Source organism: Tenrec ecaudatus, chromosome 3 (genome assembly GCF_050624435.1).
Source record: "Tenrec ecaudatus isolate mTenEca1 chromosome 3, mTenEca1.hap1, whole genome shotgun sequence".
Classification (NCBI taxonomy): domain Eukaryota; kingdom Metazoa; phylum Chordata; class Mammalia; order Afrosoricida; family Tenrecidae; genus Tenrec; species Tenrec ecaudatus.
Window position 1 is genome coordinate 102,680,630 of NC_134532.1, and position 17,088 is coordinate 102,697,717.

The window sequence follows — 17,088 nt, forward strand, 5'->3', positions numbered from 1 at the left end:
TTTGTGTAGTTGCAGAGTAAGTAGACCTAAATTTTATTTATTTTTTTATATTAAATGAGTAAATTTAGATTTTGTTTTTGAAAAAGTATTATAGCTTCCTTTGCAGTGCAGCATAATTTGAAAGCAATTTAGAGTTCATTCTCAGATATTTTAAAACTTAACCATTTTATATGTAATACATTACTTTGGCCCTGACTTTAAAATTTTTTTCAGAACAAATGTAGTACTTCTATAAATCTAAATCTTAGTATAATGTATTCTCATATTTTTTTAGTAACACTCATCTCTGGGGTAACACTTGCTCTTAAGCAAAGGCAAAGACAGATAGCAAAAATTGACTATGTTATCTATTTGATTAAAATTACACTCAAAAGCAGCTCAGTAATTTCAAAGAAAGAACAGAGATTGAAAGTCAGAAATCCCCAATACATATGCATGTGATGGTTCACAAACTGATTACGAGTAATACTTGAGATCATTTTCTTCATTTTTTTCAGAAACCCAAAATTCCTGGTTTTCTCACTGCACATACTCAAAATCTTCACTCCTGTGAAGATTTGCAAGTTCAGAGACCCACAGGGGCAGTTCACTCTACCCTACAGAGTCAGCTTGATCTGATGGTGGTTGCAGTGATACGCCGGGAGGATAGGACTGATAATGTTCTCTAACATACAATGACAAGGATGTCTCTAAGGTAAACTAGAGACATATATAAACCACACTTGCATGCGTGTATTTTGGAATTACACACAATTCTAGTACCAATGTAATGAAAATTGTTTGCTTTGACATGACCCTTCTTGCTGTTCCCCCTCATGAAGAGATCACTGAAGATATAGATGCTGTAGCAAAATGTGGTGAAGAAGCTAGATGGTTCTCTACAATCAGAAAGAACAGCATGTGGGGTTTTAAAAATTCAAACAAGCAGCCAACTAAGTGAAGAGTCATCGAAATCCACATGGAAGAATCACACCAGCCTGTGTGATCCAATGATTATAAATAATATAATTTGAATCTAAAGGAGGGAATGGAATTAGAACTTAAATTGTGATCAGTTGGCTTGCAGACGGCTATGGATAACAGCGGAAGCCCAGCACCCATCTGCAGGGTCTGGTGAATGATCTGAGTGAAGGGTTGTGAATAGCCATGTTATCAGACAGAGTATGGTGAAAGTGATTGTGGTAGGCATATCTTGTAACTGATCGCCATTTTGATCCATTTTTAAAGCTTTTTCAGTTTATGTTTTCAAAATAAAATGAAAAGGAAACACATGTAGATCAAAGCCCTGGGGAATCCCCTCTGACCATGGACCAGGGAGGTAAATAGCTTTTTTTCCCCGCAGAATGTGTCCGAAAGCTGATTGCTGCAGACACGGTTAGTTTAACAGGTAGCATCCTATCATTTGAACTCTTTTGTGAACCATTTAAATTTGTTCTAGGTGCTAATATTTTTTGCTTTTTTTTGGATTGAGGCTTTTTGTCTGTTTTACTTTGTTATCATTGTTCTTTTTGTGTCTTTTCTATTTCAATTTTTTCTGTGTGTGAAATACAAGATAGGCAAATACATAAGTAGATGAATGGCTTCTTTATGGTATGACAGGGGAGGTTGGGGGAAAATGGGGAGCTGAATACAAGAATGAAGAGAATGTTCTAAAACTGTGATGATGATTGTACAATGCTTCGTGGTGTGATTGAATTATTGAATTTTATCATGTGTGAATTTTATGCCAATAAAATGTGGAAAAACACTTTATTCTGGTTGAAGAAAGTTTAGTTGAATTTCAATCTAAGTTAACTTGGAAAATAAAGAAACACAGAACCAAACTGATATTTTTATTTCTAACAATTGAAGTTACTGCTCTTAAAGACTTCATTTCTTTGTATTGATCCTCCCCCTTCTCAGAACTACTTCTAAGCATTTCAAATCAAGAATTCTTTTTAAAATACTTGCCATTTTTCAAACATTTAAAACCTATAGGTATTTATCTCAACTGTGATTTGGGAAGAGTCTTTTATTTTATTATTTGTCAGCTTTATTTTGTTCAGCTCAAAGAAGTATAAGAAGTAAATAGATATTTCTCTTTTGGTTAATTGTGGGCTCAATTAAACCTGGTTTGATTCATGGGCTGAAAATTCTTGCTAGTCCAGTGATTCTGCTAAGAACATATAGTAAATAGAAAATGCCTGAAGATTTGTACTATGAATGTGAATCATATAATTTTCATTCAATTAATAAGCAAAGAATCAACTTAATGGGTAATTTCAGTCAACTACAAGCCATCATTTTATACCCCTAGGTTAATTAGATTTTATCATTAACTCATTCACTTGATCTATAAATATAAAATAAAAATTATGCATCACCTCAGTCAAGAACTTTTGAAGGCTGGTAATATATATTGCTTATATTGTCATTTAAGTTTGATACTTCTTGGTCTTGCCAAAAATCAAACATTTCAAAGAGATGTTTGGTGTTGTTGATACAATTTTATGCTATATTTTTGTTAAAAATTTGAAACTTACAAACTATTTTTTGACAGAATTAAAGCTGCTATACAATGTCCTCCAATTCTTTCATTTACCTCAGTACTCGAACTTAGCAATTTTTCCTAAATGGTGTCTACTGCTTAAATAGTTTTTTTCTTAAAATAATAACACTCTAATAAAAATAATTCAATAATACAGATATTTAAGCATATGACTTAAATGTGTTCTAACTAATGTATAATGTGATGCTTATTTTAAATTACATATATCTGAGTTATATATATATAACTTATATATTATATATATAACATATATATATATGAAAGCAATGTGAAAGTTGAACATAGAATAAGGAAGAACAAAGAAAAATGAATGCATTTCAATTAGGTGCTGTGAAGGGTATTGAATAGCCACAGACTTCTAGAAGAACAAGCAAAACTGCATTGGAATCAGTACAGCCAAAATCCTCCTCTAAGGATGGTAAACTTCATCTCATATATTTTGGATATTCTATCAGAATATGCCAGTCCTTGGAAAAGAACATCCTCCATGATAGCATAGAGGGTCAGTCACAAAGGGCTTTAATGGGATGGATTGATAATCCTGTTTGGATGGTTCAGGCATTGGCTGCACAGTGCCTGGGGCCATTATAAGTCACACCTAAGTCAACAATATTTAACTGCATATTTTTGAAGATAAGATGTTTAAATCCATCAAAGACTGAAATTAGTTTAAATAGAAATGTAAATTATAATAATACATTTCATTTCTCCCATGCTTTACATGTTCTTCTCTGAGTACACTGAGGAGATTCAATTATATTTCCTGAAAAAGAAAAATTAAAATTACATTTTAAAGGACATTTCATTTTATTTATCTAAAATAAATTGCACGCTTTTAAAATAGCAATAATATCAATAGAACTGAGATTATTGGAGAATAACATAGTGCACCAATTTGTAAGCACTACTTTCTTCTAACAAGTAATACCTTAGAGCAGTCTAAGGTTTTTGGGAGAAACTATTAAACTCAGCATCACCTGTGCTTCAGCTAACGTTCTTAAACACATTTTTTCCCCCAAGCATAGCATTCAGGCAATTTCTCTTTGAAACTCAATAGTCAATGGAATTATCACAAATACTCTAAGGAGCATTTTTACAATATCATATTTTGTTGTTAATACCATATAAATTTCTGCAATTTTTAGAACCTCTGTCAACAAAACTAAGTCATTCTAACCACATTCTAATCCATATTTTGCCCTGATTACTTATCAGTTAGGCAAAATCTAAATGTTACTGCACAGCATAAATCCAACATCACAGCTAGTTTGAACTGTTTAATGTTTCCTTCATTGTCTGTGCAGGAAACCAGGGTATTTTCACCTAAGAGCTCTACTAACGGTTACAGAAAAGTCATAGTGCCACATTTTCTCTTACGTTTTGTGATAATGAAGTGTATAAATTGAATGATTTCATTTATGGTTTCCTATAAGATATTCATGGTGACCCTGTGCGACAGGGTAGAACAGCCCTTGTGAGTTTTTAACACTTGAACTCTGTACAAGAGCAGAAAGGTTCATCTTTCTCCCATGGGGTGGCAGGTGGTTTCCTGCTGCTAACCTTGCAGTTGTCTGACCACCATGAGTCGGAATTGACTTGGTGACAATGAATTTGGGCTTAGGGATTTTGTTTGTTTATAAGATACTATAATGTTTCCTTTGGGTTCCTGTGCTAAACCCTGTGTCAACTTGGCTGCACACCTTCTTGCTCAGGTCAAAGCTTAATGAAATCTTCTTGGAAATGTGACCCATTTGATATCCATAAATAAGCTGATTCAAAAAAATTCTGCTCTCCGTTCTTGCTGATGAGAATTCTGTATCTATTACAACTACCTCAAATTATTGGCTTGGGATTTAACTGGTCATCTAGCCTGCTGATCTGGAGAGATATCAAAAGTCTCCTATGCCATCATCTGATCTCTCCATTTGACTTGGCCTCTATCAGCCCATTATCTTTCTGCTTCCTGGCTTCTTTGCTTACCAGGCCCAGATACCTATGTAAATCAGGAATGACCCAGACTGATAACTACCACATAGTCTTGAACCAGGCTGGACAATAATGAGACATTTTTCTCAATATAAATTGCTATTTCTATGCATATATGTCACTAATTTTGCTTCTCTAGAGAAACCAGTCTTACACAGTACCTTATAGATTTTATTCAATACCTCATTCCCACTCAGTAGCTGCTTAGTATTACAAATTTTGACATTAAACTTTTGGTACTGTGTTTTTTCCCAACCACTAATACAATCAAGGAAGGTTTAACCAAGTATCTTTGCATTTTATTGATCCCTGTCAGCAACACTACCATCAAATTTCAACATTTCATTACTTGTTTCTTTTTCTATTATTTTCTAATTCAATTTTTTTAACCTTCACAAGGTGATTCTGAAAGAGCCATGATCTCTTGATGGGGCAAAGATTACAGAGGAATAGTGAATTTAGGTAGCCACAAGAGAAGGACCTACTTAGCATTTCTCAAGCTGAATGAAGAAGTTCAGCTTCCAGTTACAAATTTGGAGGACGGAGCAAAATGTTGTTTTATACAGTAAGAATCAAAAGAAGATTAAGGATCCCAAAGAGTTAAAATACTAAAATAATTCAATAGCTTACAACCGTTTCAGGAGATAGCATTTGATCTATGTGATGATATTTAAGGAAGAATTCTGTGCTACATTAAAGACATTGGCCAAAACAAAAACAGGGTAGCAGCAACTGATATTACTGATAACACATAGATGCAATGCAGAATGAGCTCATTTATCTGTGCCCCCAAAAATGTAGAAATCCAGTGAAGTGGCTTGAAGATATTTATATATGTGCTCTTTCCAAACAAAGATCATGCAACATATTGTGGAAATTACCTAGCACTATAATTTATATAATATAAAAAATGTTGCTTTGGATAATTCATAAACAGTTGCAGCAGTATATCAACAGGTAGCTTCCAGAATTTTAATCCAGATTTACTAGAGAATGTAGAACCAGAGAGATTGTTGCTGATACCTGGTGGTTCTGGTATCAGGGTCACCTTAGTCTTCAAAGCAACATCCAACTTTTCAACATTTGAAAGACATATTGAACCGATTGACCCAAATTATGCATCCTTTGCTCTTTTGCTGCTTTGATAAGCTTCGGTTTTGGAAGCAATACAAATCCTTCACAACGTCCGTCTTTCCCCTGATGGTCAGGATGTTACCTATTGGTTCAATTGTGAGGGTTTTTGCTCAATATAAATTGAGCAAGTGTTTCAAGTCCTCTGCACTTTTAGCAAGCAAGGTTGTGCTATTTGCATATCACCAGTTGTTAGTAAGCCTTTCTCCAGTCTTGAAGTCAGATTTTTCTGCATATAATTCAGCTTCTCTGAATTTTTGCTCGGCATACAGATGCACACCTCTCCTGACTTTAAACCATGTGAGCCAGTCACTGGTTCCACATGACACAATGTAGAGTTCTGGGATTCCTATTATTTTCAAGAATATCTGTATTTTGTTATGGCCCACATAGTCTAATGTTTCCATAGTCAATAAAGCACAAATAAACATCGTTCTGGTATTCTTTGCATTAAACCAAGATCCATCTGGCATCAGCAATGACATCCCTTGGTGCATGTCCTCTTTTGAATCTGGCCTGAACTTCTGTCAGATACCTTTAAACATACTGATGCAATTGTTGTTGGGTTATCTTCAGCAAAATTTCACTTGCATGTGATATCAATTGTAGTTCCTATATTTTGAGCATTCTGTTTGGTCATCATTTTATGGAATGGCCACCAATATTGATCTCTCCTGGCCAATGGGCCAAGTAGCTTTGTTCTAAATCTGCTGGCATAGATGTGTAAGTGCTTCCAGTGTTTCATTAGCATTTTGAATCATTTCAGTTGGTATTCCATCAAATGTGAGTGTCTTGCTTGTTTTTGACGAATGTTTTCAGTGGCTTCTTTCATTACCATTGGTTTTTGCTACTACCCTATCTCTTGAAATGGTTAAATGTGGACAAATTATTTTTGCTTGGGTCACTCTATATTCTTCCTATCTTTTAATGCTTCCTACATAATTCTATAGTTTGCACATAAAATCTTTCCATATTGTCCCTTGACAATTGCATTTTTGCTGAGTTCTCTCATTTTAAGATTTGCTGGGTGTATTCTTGGTTTTTATCTCTAGGTATTTACACATTTCTTTAAAATTTACTATGTATTCTCCAGCTGCACTTTGAAATGTTCAATTCAGCTTTTTGGTTTCATCATTTCTTCTAAGCGCTTTAGCTATTCTACAATTACGAGTAAATTGCATTGTCTTCTGACATCCATGTTGAGCTTTTCTTTCTTCCCTGCCTTTTTAATGACCATTTGACTTCTTCCTGTATGATATTCTGGATGTCATATCACTTGTCATCAGGTCTTCTATCAATACTGCTTAATATCTCAAATCTGTTCTTGAGATGCTCTGGAAATTCAGGTGGGATAGACTCAAGGTCGTGTTTTGGTTCTCAGTGACTTGTCAATTTTCTTCAACTTCAACCTGGACTCAACACATGAACAGGTGATCGTCTATTTACAGTTTAGACCCTGGCCAAGTTTTAACTGCTAATATTGAACTTCTCTGTCATTTCTTCCCATCTGTATAATCAATTTTATCTCTGTATATTCCATCTGAGGAAGTCTATGTATGTACATGTCTTTTGTTTTATTGAAAAATGGTATTTTTTTATAAACAGTTTCTGGTTTTTAAGAATTTGGTCATGCAATATCAAGCTTTATTTCTATCTCCATGGGTATATTTTTCAAATACTGTTCCTTCCTCTTTGTTTCCAACATTTGCGTTCCAATTGCCAATAATTATCAATGCAATCTTGATTGTGTGTTTAACTAATTTCCAACTGAAGACAGTGGTAGAGTTCTTCAGTTTCTTGAGGACTATCATTGGTGATGGGTGCATAAATATGATTAATAATTTTATTGATTTAATTTCATTGAATGTGGATAGATATAAACTTGTCACAGACAGCATTGTACTTCAACATAGATTTTGAAATGTTAATTTTAACCATGAATGAATGAAATACTATTCATCTTTAATTTTTCATTCCTAATATAGTGAACCATGTAATTTTCAAATTCTAAAGGGTCAGAACCAGTGTATTTCAGCCCACTGATTCCTAGAATAGCAAATGTTATTCACTCTTATTTCATTTTTCACAATGTTTAATTTTCCTACATTCATATTTCATTCATATTTTATTGATGTACAGATGTATCTTTTCTTTCTGAGTCATGTCTCATAAGCAGATGCTGTCCCTAAGGCTTTCCTCCAAAAGCCTTGACACCGCCCAAGGCATTATAAGGGACTCTGTGAAGGAAGCTCCTTCCCAGTCATATTTTGAATGCCTTGTGAATTGAGATGTGCATCTTTGGGCACTATTTTAGATCATTTTCGGCTTCTTTTCAGAACGTTTCCAATATCCAAAAATGTTTGATTCTGTCAAAAAGGCTTTCAGTGACTAATTCCATAGAAGTAGATTATTATTGTTGTTAGGTGTCATTAAGTCAGCTCTAATTCATAATGACTCTATGCACAACAGAATTAATCACTTCCTATGGGGTAGATATATAATCCTTTGTCAATTTGAGGCCTCTGTGTGGCATGGCCTTCTCTTGAGAATTCTGGGAAATCCGGTACTTCCTCCGTGGATGTGGAAGACACTTCTCTTTCTCTGCCATTCCCTGGGAGCCATTGCAGCTGACAAGACACATGGAACTACTCTAGTGCCCTGAATGGAGAAGCCTTTATGCAACCAGACCTCAGAAGCCCAAGAAGCCCCATAGTGCTGGGATGCCTACAACACCAGTGGATCCAAAGACTTTCTACTCACTGACCTGTGATCTTCCTACAATCAGCATCATTGCATGTATTTCGTGAATCTGAAGAGGACTTTATGGATTGGTATCAGACATATGGACTAGTATCATACTTATGGACTTGGACTAGGCTGGGTTGGGATGCTTTCTTAATGTACAATTCCCCTTGTGTGTCCTTGGATTTATTTCTTTAGTCTCCTCAGACTGATCCTCACAATTATTTCTATGCTTGAGCCAATTTCTGAAGCCACTGTGTCAGCCATCTGGTCAATGGCCTTCCTCCATTTGGCTAGGCCTCTCCTTTAGCAAGCATGATGTCCTTCTCTAGAAACGAGTCTCTCCTGACAGCATGTCCAAAGTGTGTAAGGTGAAGCCATGGCGCCCTTGCCTTTAAGAAGCACTCTATCTCACTTCTTCTGAGACAGGTTTGTTTGTCCTTTTAGAAGTCCATGGAACTTTCAATATTCTTCTCTAGCATCAATTCTTCGTTGGTATACCTGTATTGAAATTGCTTATTCAATCAAAACTTAGTAGATTGAGTAAAAACTTAGAGTACCTAATAATAACAATATTTTTCAACTATAAAAATGAACTTGATGGCACAGAGCAAAATGATTTCCTGGGTAATATTAGTGGTTGACATGCTTAGCTGCTTACCTAAATGTTGGAAACCCAAGTTCATCTAGAGATATTTTGGAGCTATTCCTGGTGATTTACTTCCAAAAATTAAGCCATGATAAACAAACAAACAAATAAACAAACGAACTATAGACCACGGTTTTACTCTTATATACATAATCTTAGCATGAATCACTAAACTCCATAACAGCTAGTTTTCTTAATAGGTCTAGTTAATTTTCATGGAAATGTGGGTGTGGCAAGGCTCTCAGTGATTCAGCAGTGAAATCCTAGCAATCCCTCTTGATGTGACCTAACATTGTGTTAGTGTGGGTGAACTAGGGAAACAAATGCATATAAGCTCACATATGTGTAAGAGACAATTTTATATAACTGTCAGGATACATTCAGAAAGCATCCCAACACCATCCAGGCCTATAAGTCTGATGCCGATATACAAAGTTCTCAAACTCACAAAACACACACAATGCCTCAGAATGCAGGAGGATCACAGGACAGTGAGTAGAAAGCCTTTGAAGCCAGTGGTGCTATAAGCATCTCAACGCTGGCAGTCATCTCCACATGACTTCTCCAGCACCCAGAGTTGCATCAGAGTAAGTCCATGTGGCTTCTCCTCAGGGATGTCTCACAGGAAATGAGTCTTGCCAGCTGAGGTAGAGAACTGGCTAAGACATCTGCACACTGGCCTGACCTTCAGAGAGCAAGAGACCAGAAAACTGGAAAGGCGAGACTCACCAAGCCATTTATCTCTCTGCCCTTCCACAAATCCCACATGTGTTTATCAGCTAGGTTGGCTTAATTAACCTTAACCAATACCCTTACTCAGATCACAGACCTTTCCTAATGAATTAAAATGACATTTCCTTAGGGATGTGACCTTATTCCATCATAAGTGGACACTATGAAAAAGTTAGGATTAATGATGGCATACTTGCAAGTTACACTGTAAACCACACGTTCAGTAGTTTAAAATCAGTAGTCATTCAATGGAGGAAAGATTAGAATTTCTACTCAAGTAAAGAGTTACAGTCTCAGAAACCCACAGGGGAATTTCTAACCTGTCCTGAAGGTTTGCTGACTAAAAATTGATGCAGTGGCAGTGAGTTTGGATTGGTGTAAAAACTTGCTTGCCTACTACTAAATCTGGATTCTGATTTGGATACTAAACTGTAGCTACATGGCTGTCATCTTTCCTCTTACCATGGATCCATAAGTCCTACAGCCACAGGAGTCAGGAAAAATCACCAGCTTAACATGGCCCCGTGATTTGAAGCTTTCCTGATTGTCATGGATTTGTATCTTAGCTTTTACAACTGTCCATGAGCCTGCCATCTGGTCTGCTGATGTTGGGATCATTTGTTCCTGCAGCTATGTAAGTGAAGAGAAGGTTCTAGCCTGACATGTCTGATACCTGACATATCATACAACTCTGTGAACCATTTACTTGATATGAAACTCTCTCTCTTTGTTGTTCAGTGAAATCTGACATGGAGTTAGGGCTCAGACCCATAGCAACACCTGCACAGGTCACTGCCACCCTCACACTCCTGCCTCTGCATGAGCACATCGACACATCCACTGTGTGTCCTCCTTTCCACACACACATACTTGCATACTTATATTCGTATTTGTGTAAATATAAGTTTCACTGGTTGTATTTCTCTTGATAATCTGGCCTAAGAAAGAGGATATATATAGCACACACCATTAAAAACTAAAAAAGATTATAAGCCAATTTTCCAAATTAGGATAAAATGATAAGGGATTTAATGAGTAGAATTGCATAAAGCAATAGACAACATGGAAATTTAAAGGTAAATTAGTGAGAACATTGTGATAAAGTTGAATGATAACATATATTACATGTTAGACTGAAACAATCATCTTTCCAAGATGGTCAAGGCACCGTTCTCTGAACTATGTGTTATTATCTGGTCCATCTTCTAGATGAACCTAAAGCCCTTCATAAACAAAGCATATCTCATGCTTCCTGAAATAACTTTTGCTCTCTTTATCAATACAAAAGGGGAAAATTGCCTTGCTCAATGGCAGAAGAGAAATAGATATATATTCTAAGGCTGAGTTCACCCTGGTGTTTTAACATTTTCAAGTGCTTTGATTTTTAAATATCAGGAAAATGTTTCTTTCCTTTAGATACTGAAAAAATGTCTTACATTGTGCATTTATATTAAACAAATGCAAAAGGCCTTTATATATTGAGAGAGTCAACTGTAACAAGAAGTCCTGTGCAGGTATACTATTATACATTACAGCATAATACATTGAACTTACAACAAATATTATGTGAACCAGTGTGAAAGTTCCTGTAACATAATCTTTCATATGGATTAAAATATTGAAAGCGGGTTCTATGGTTCTGGAAGAATTAACATTTATATTTTAGGGTAAAACTGACAAGAAATGACATGTTTGAAATTGTGGAAAGACTGTAGAGACAGCTGCTGATAAACCCCAGTGAAACTTTAATCCCCTCACCCTATCCCCCACCAATTATATTATTGTTCCACTTAAGGGAAATCAGTAAAATTTGAATATGAACTATAAATTAGGTAATATCATTATATTGAATGGGATATAGAATAAAAAGATACATCAGACATAAATAAAATATCTGAATTAATTCCAAAAGCTCAACATTAATCTTTCATATATATTAAAGCTAGTTGTTTATTGTCAAACCTATTATTAAGATTTGTGGTTAAGCTGAGGCTGTCAATCTGTTATCAAATTTTATCAAATATTTATTGAAGATTACATACTTTAAGTGAAGTAGTATCTAATTTTTTCCCCAACAGTAGTCACCATGATATTTCCCCTTGGTACTGTTTCAATGCCCATTCCAAAATTATGTACATTTATAATTTTGCCTTTTAGTCACTTAATATGTCCCATTACATCAGTTTAAAAGATAATATTAATTATATACTTTGTTTTGTATTGAATTTGACTGACCTTAATCACACTAGGCAATCAGAATATTGTGTTTGTATTTCCCCCTGATATTATTGTTGCCTTTGATTTAAACTCCTTTCCACAATTCACTTCATTTAGTTTGGAAATTGAACACATAGAGCACAGTACCCTAGGCATTAGTGGACAGGTAATGGCAATTTTGAATCTATTAGCCACCTGGTTTACTCTGCAGGAATGACAAATTCAAGAGAAATCGCATCAGATTCACCACGAATAAGAACATGATCACGTCTGTCTCAATGTCCATCTTTGGATAATTTCTACACACCTGCAAGGAAGACCAGCTTCAACAGACATTATTAAAATGTATAGGCGAACTGTGGAAGCTAACGGGGAAGAAATTTAACACTTTTACCACTAGACAATTGTTTGACAATGGTCAAATATAAAATTAAGACGCGTTGTAAATTACTGGCCATTACAATGCTGTGTCTGGAAATAAACAAAAATTACCAGCAGTTGGGAAGGATGGTCTTCCTGATAGAAAGGAATCTGAAGTTTGCATTGGAGAATATTGCCAAGGTCTTTGACGTCTTCATTGTTAGACATTTTTTATAAAATAACCGTGACTATATATTTGGACCTCACAAGGTGGAATGCACAGAAATTGAGTTCAACATATATGTGGAAAGGGGTAGTAGAATGGTTCGATTTCATCTGCCATAATAAGGTCAGGGATGACTGTGAAACAGACCATCAACTGTACCTGTGGATTTTCAGACTGAAGGTGAAAAAATTAAAAGAAGCGAACAAGAGGCAAAATATCACCTGAGTTTATCAGAATTGAATTTAGGACCAGATGTATTTCAAAACAGATTTTGCACATTGAATAGATGAAAATAAAACAAATTGTCACCATACAAAAATAATTGGACAACATACATCTATTTCAAGAGGCAGCATATGATTAAGAAGAGATTCTTTTGATAAAAAAGAAACCCAATTGCACGAAAGGCCTAAACTTAACAAAATCAAGGCTCCAAGACTTAACAGAATATCAATTTATATATTTCAAATATCAGGAAAAATTAGTCATCCTCATTCTTATGCTTACTAATTACCTCTAGTAGTGTTCCACACATCCTTTTTTCATGACTCCACCTAATAATTTGGTGGAAGTTACAAAGACATGGATAGAAGAATCATTCAAAGTAATTTAACTTCTTCACAAGTGTTTATAATTCTTTTCTATTAATCAAGTTTTCATTTTCATAGCTTCATTATTTATAAATAAGTCCCATTCAGTACTATTTTAATGCAAAAATATTTTACTAGATACAGTTTTCTTTTTGTTTGTTTTTAAACTGAGACCATAAGCATAAGTCACAGCATAACCTAATATATGTATGTATGTATGTATGTGTGTATATATATATATATATATATATATATATATATAATAGTTTCAGGGTGTCAATAGATTTTACACATATGTGCATTTTATTTTTGCATTCACATTTTTGGAAAACAATCAAATTTTCAAATAAAAATTTTTATAGAACATCTTAAATAAATTCATGTGTTTTAAAATGATTTTATATACAGAAAAATAAAAATTGAAACAAAACTGCTGATGGGGAAGATTTCTACCTATCAACAAACTATTAACAATTCTGTCTTATGTTCTATAATAAAACATGCTTTGTAGAAGTGATTGCATTTGAAGTTATTGGTACATTTGAATGCAAACTACCCAACCATGAAATATGAGTTTTCCATTTGCTATAAAAATAAATTAGGAAGCAATGCTTTTCTGGCAAAACCATTTGAGCACCTCAATTCATAACTATTCATGATACCATTAACAGATGTCTCTTCTTACACTGTAAGCTGCCTTGTGATATTGCTGTATCCAGCATTACTTTGTATCTAAAGTGAATGTAGGCAACTTGTTTTAGGGTATAATAAAACCTATACTGATGTAGAGATCCTATGGGAAATTATACAATAATGTTACCTACATAACTAATTTTCTTCTTATGAAATCATGATTCCCACTACACTTTTAGAGCGATTGAAAGTATTGTTTAACATCACCATTTCCATCTTAATATCTCGGTAAATCACAAAAATGTAATACTTTTTGCACAAAGTGAGCCATTTCCTTTGGGAATGTAAGTTTTCAATCCTAATTTAAAAGTTGCAAGAAGTGAATACTAAGCATGTTTCATGTTGGTTATTGACACTAGATGTGGTTTAAGATAAAACAAAAAAAAACAAAGTTATTTTATCTAAGATAAGCATGATGTTAGTGACCAATATACTATATAGTAAATAAGATAAATTATTGAAAATATAAGGTTAACTGTTACCTTGAATAACCATCTACTGGTATATACTTCTCTATAAAATATTTAAGGATTTCTTAATATCATCTTCAAAGGAACCCACATGACTGTTGTATTGAATCAGGTTCTCAGAGAAGCAAAATTAGTGATACTTGTATGTATTCTATATAGAAAAATATTTATATCAATAAATGCCTTATACAGCTGTAGAAATAGACCAATCTGGTTCAAGTCAGACTTCTGACTCATGGAAGCTGATAAACACGTAGCAGGATGACTAAGCAGATACAATAGCAAGGGGCACAGGCATTAGGATGCAGGGGTCAGAAATCCATCTAATGAATCATCTTCAGTTCAGTACTACACTGACAGCACCTGGTCTCAGCAGGTGAAACAAGTGATTCAGGAACCACACACAAGATCCAGCTCTGGCAGAAGGCGAAGTACCAGTGAAGATTGGACAATGGAGATTAGACTCTCTCTCTCTCTCTCTCATTCTCTCTCCCTTATATAAAAATGCTTATGACACCACAGAAGTGTCATCAGACTGAGATGCAATCGGTAGGTTGAGCTCCACCCCTAAACTTCCCCAGGAGTGTCTAGTTGACATAATCCCTAACCATCACCAGTATTTAGAAACCCACAAACTTTATAATGTCTTTGAGTAGCAGAATATGGGATACATAAATAGGTTAACTTTACAAAAAATACAAACAAAATCACCAATATTTTTAAATACTTTATTTCTAAATTCAGATACAAGAATCAGTGACTGAGTAATTTGTTTAATCCTGAATTTCTCCTTCCTCATCTGTAGAATGGAATATTCACTCCATGGATTAAATTATGGGAATAAAGGCAATAGATATTTCTAATTCAATGCTTCAAATACAGCATACTACTTAACGGGTGACTATATTTTATAATTATTGTTATTGTCTTTGAACTGATTCCTTAATTCATAAAAATTAAGTATATTTATTAAATATAAAACTAGTGTAGGACATGAAAAATAATAATAATTTATGAATTATCAAGGTGGGTGATAGGGAGGAAATGAGCTGATACCAAGGACACAAGTAGAAATAAAATGTTTGAAAATTATGATGGCAGTAAATGTACAAATGTGCTGAACCCAATGGATGGATGGATTATGATAAGAACTGTATGAGACCCAATAAAATAATTTTTAAAAAGAAACAATCAAAATGCCTTGCAATATACAATTGTCATTGAAAACAGCAAATCACAATAATTATTTGGCATTAGACTTTCAAAGGCATTATCTTGGAAGATATAGTGAAATAAACACAAGCAATATATAACTAATGATATGTGCTAATGTATGTCTTCTTCCAATGTTTTTGCAAAAATATCAGAGATTTTTATAAAATTTCATAGAATTATTTCTAAATGATCTCCACAACCTACCATTATTTATTTAATTAATTGGTACTTTCAATTGCCTCATTTACAAGGGAAAGTTGGACAATGAATTTTAAAGAACAAAGAAGAATTGAATTATTGTGAATGCCCAGAATATTGAAGCTACTATGAACTTCTAGAAAACAAGTCTGTCTTCGATGTACAACCTGTATTCTTTTTAGAAGCAAGGAACGTGAGGATTTATCTCAGATATTGTGGCCATGTTATCAGAAGAGACTAGCCCTTGGAAGACACCATCATGCTTGGTAAGGTGGAGTGACAGTGAAACAAGGGAGAACTTCAATGAGATGTATTGACAAAGTAGTTGCAAGAGTGGTCTCAAACCTAATAACTACCCGTAGGATGGTACAGATTTGGTTTGGTTTGTTATACAGATGATTGTGAGTCTGAACTGACCTGACAGCACCTAACAAAAGCAACAACTAATCCTATACACTTTAAGTCTTTCTCTTTTAGTACTTTTGTGTGGAATTTTACATTGTAAAGGTGTTATTTTTTAAATAAAGTAGTATAGCCTGTGTCCAAACATTTAATTTACTTTTATGCACTCGTGAATATTAGTATACTTATATCAGCTTAAAAATATGAAAAGCAAGCACCATTAATACAGACTAAGTCATATAATTCATGAAGCAAAGTAAGACATACCAGCCTATGAAATAAATTCTTTTTAAAAATGACAATAGTAGGGCCCAGTGGGTTGGCTGAGCAGCACACCTACTCAAAGGCACCAGAATAAAGAACCTTGAATGAATCGGAGGTAGTGGCCCAACAGCAGCTCCTTCACTATTGCCAGGGCTGCCAGGAAAGGGTCTGAGTGTGAACAGGAGAAAAGGCGGGGGGGCATGCATCCTTTCGCCTCAGGCCTCCTGGTAAAGTTAACAGGTGCAAAGATATTGCATGGATCTCTTCTCTCTTACAGGCTCCCACGGTGATCCCGGAGAAGTGCCACAGTCTCAGATGCACCTTGATACTGAAGCTTGGAATTGGCCAAGGCTGGGCTTTGTAAAGCAACTCAAAGATAAGAATACCTCATTTCAGGAGAATCCATTATAGGAAGAAAGGTATAGGTATGTGCAATTACACCATGCATTGGGGAACTATCCTATCGTGGTATGTGGGAGTGTTCCCTGAGGATATATTGGTTAGAGTCTTTTATAAGACACTGTCTAGTTGATAAAGATTCACATAAGAAACATTGTCCAAGCTGTGGTTGTGGACATGTCTAGAGCTGTGGTCTGTCCACTTTTTGAGGTGCAGTTGGTGTGAGGAAGTTGATCAGTGCCCCTACTGGTACAATTCTCACCTTT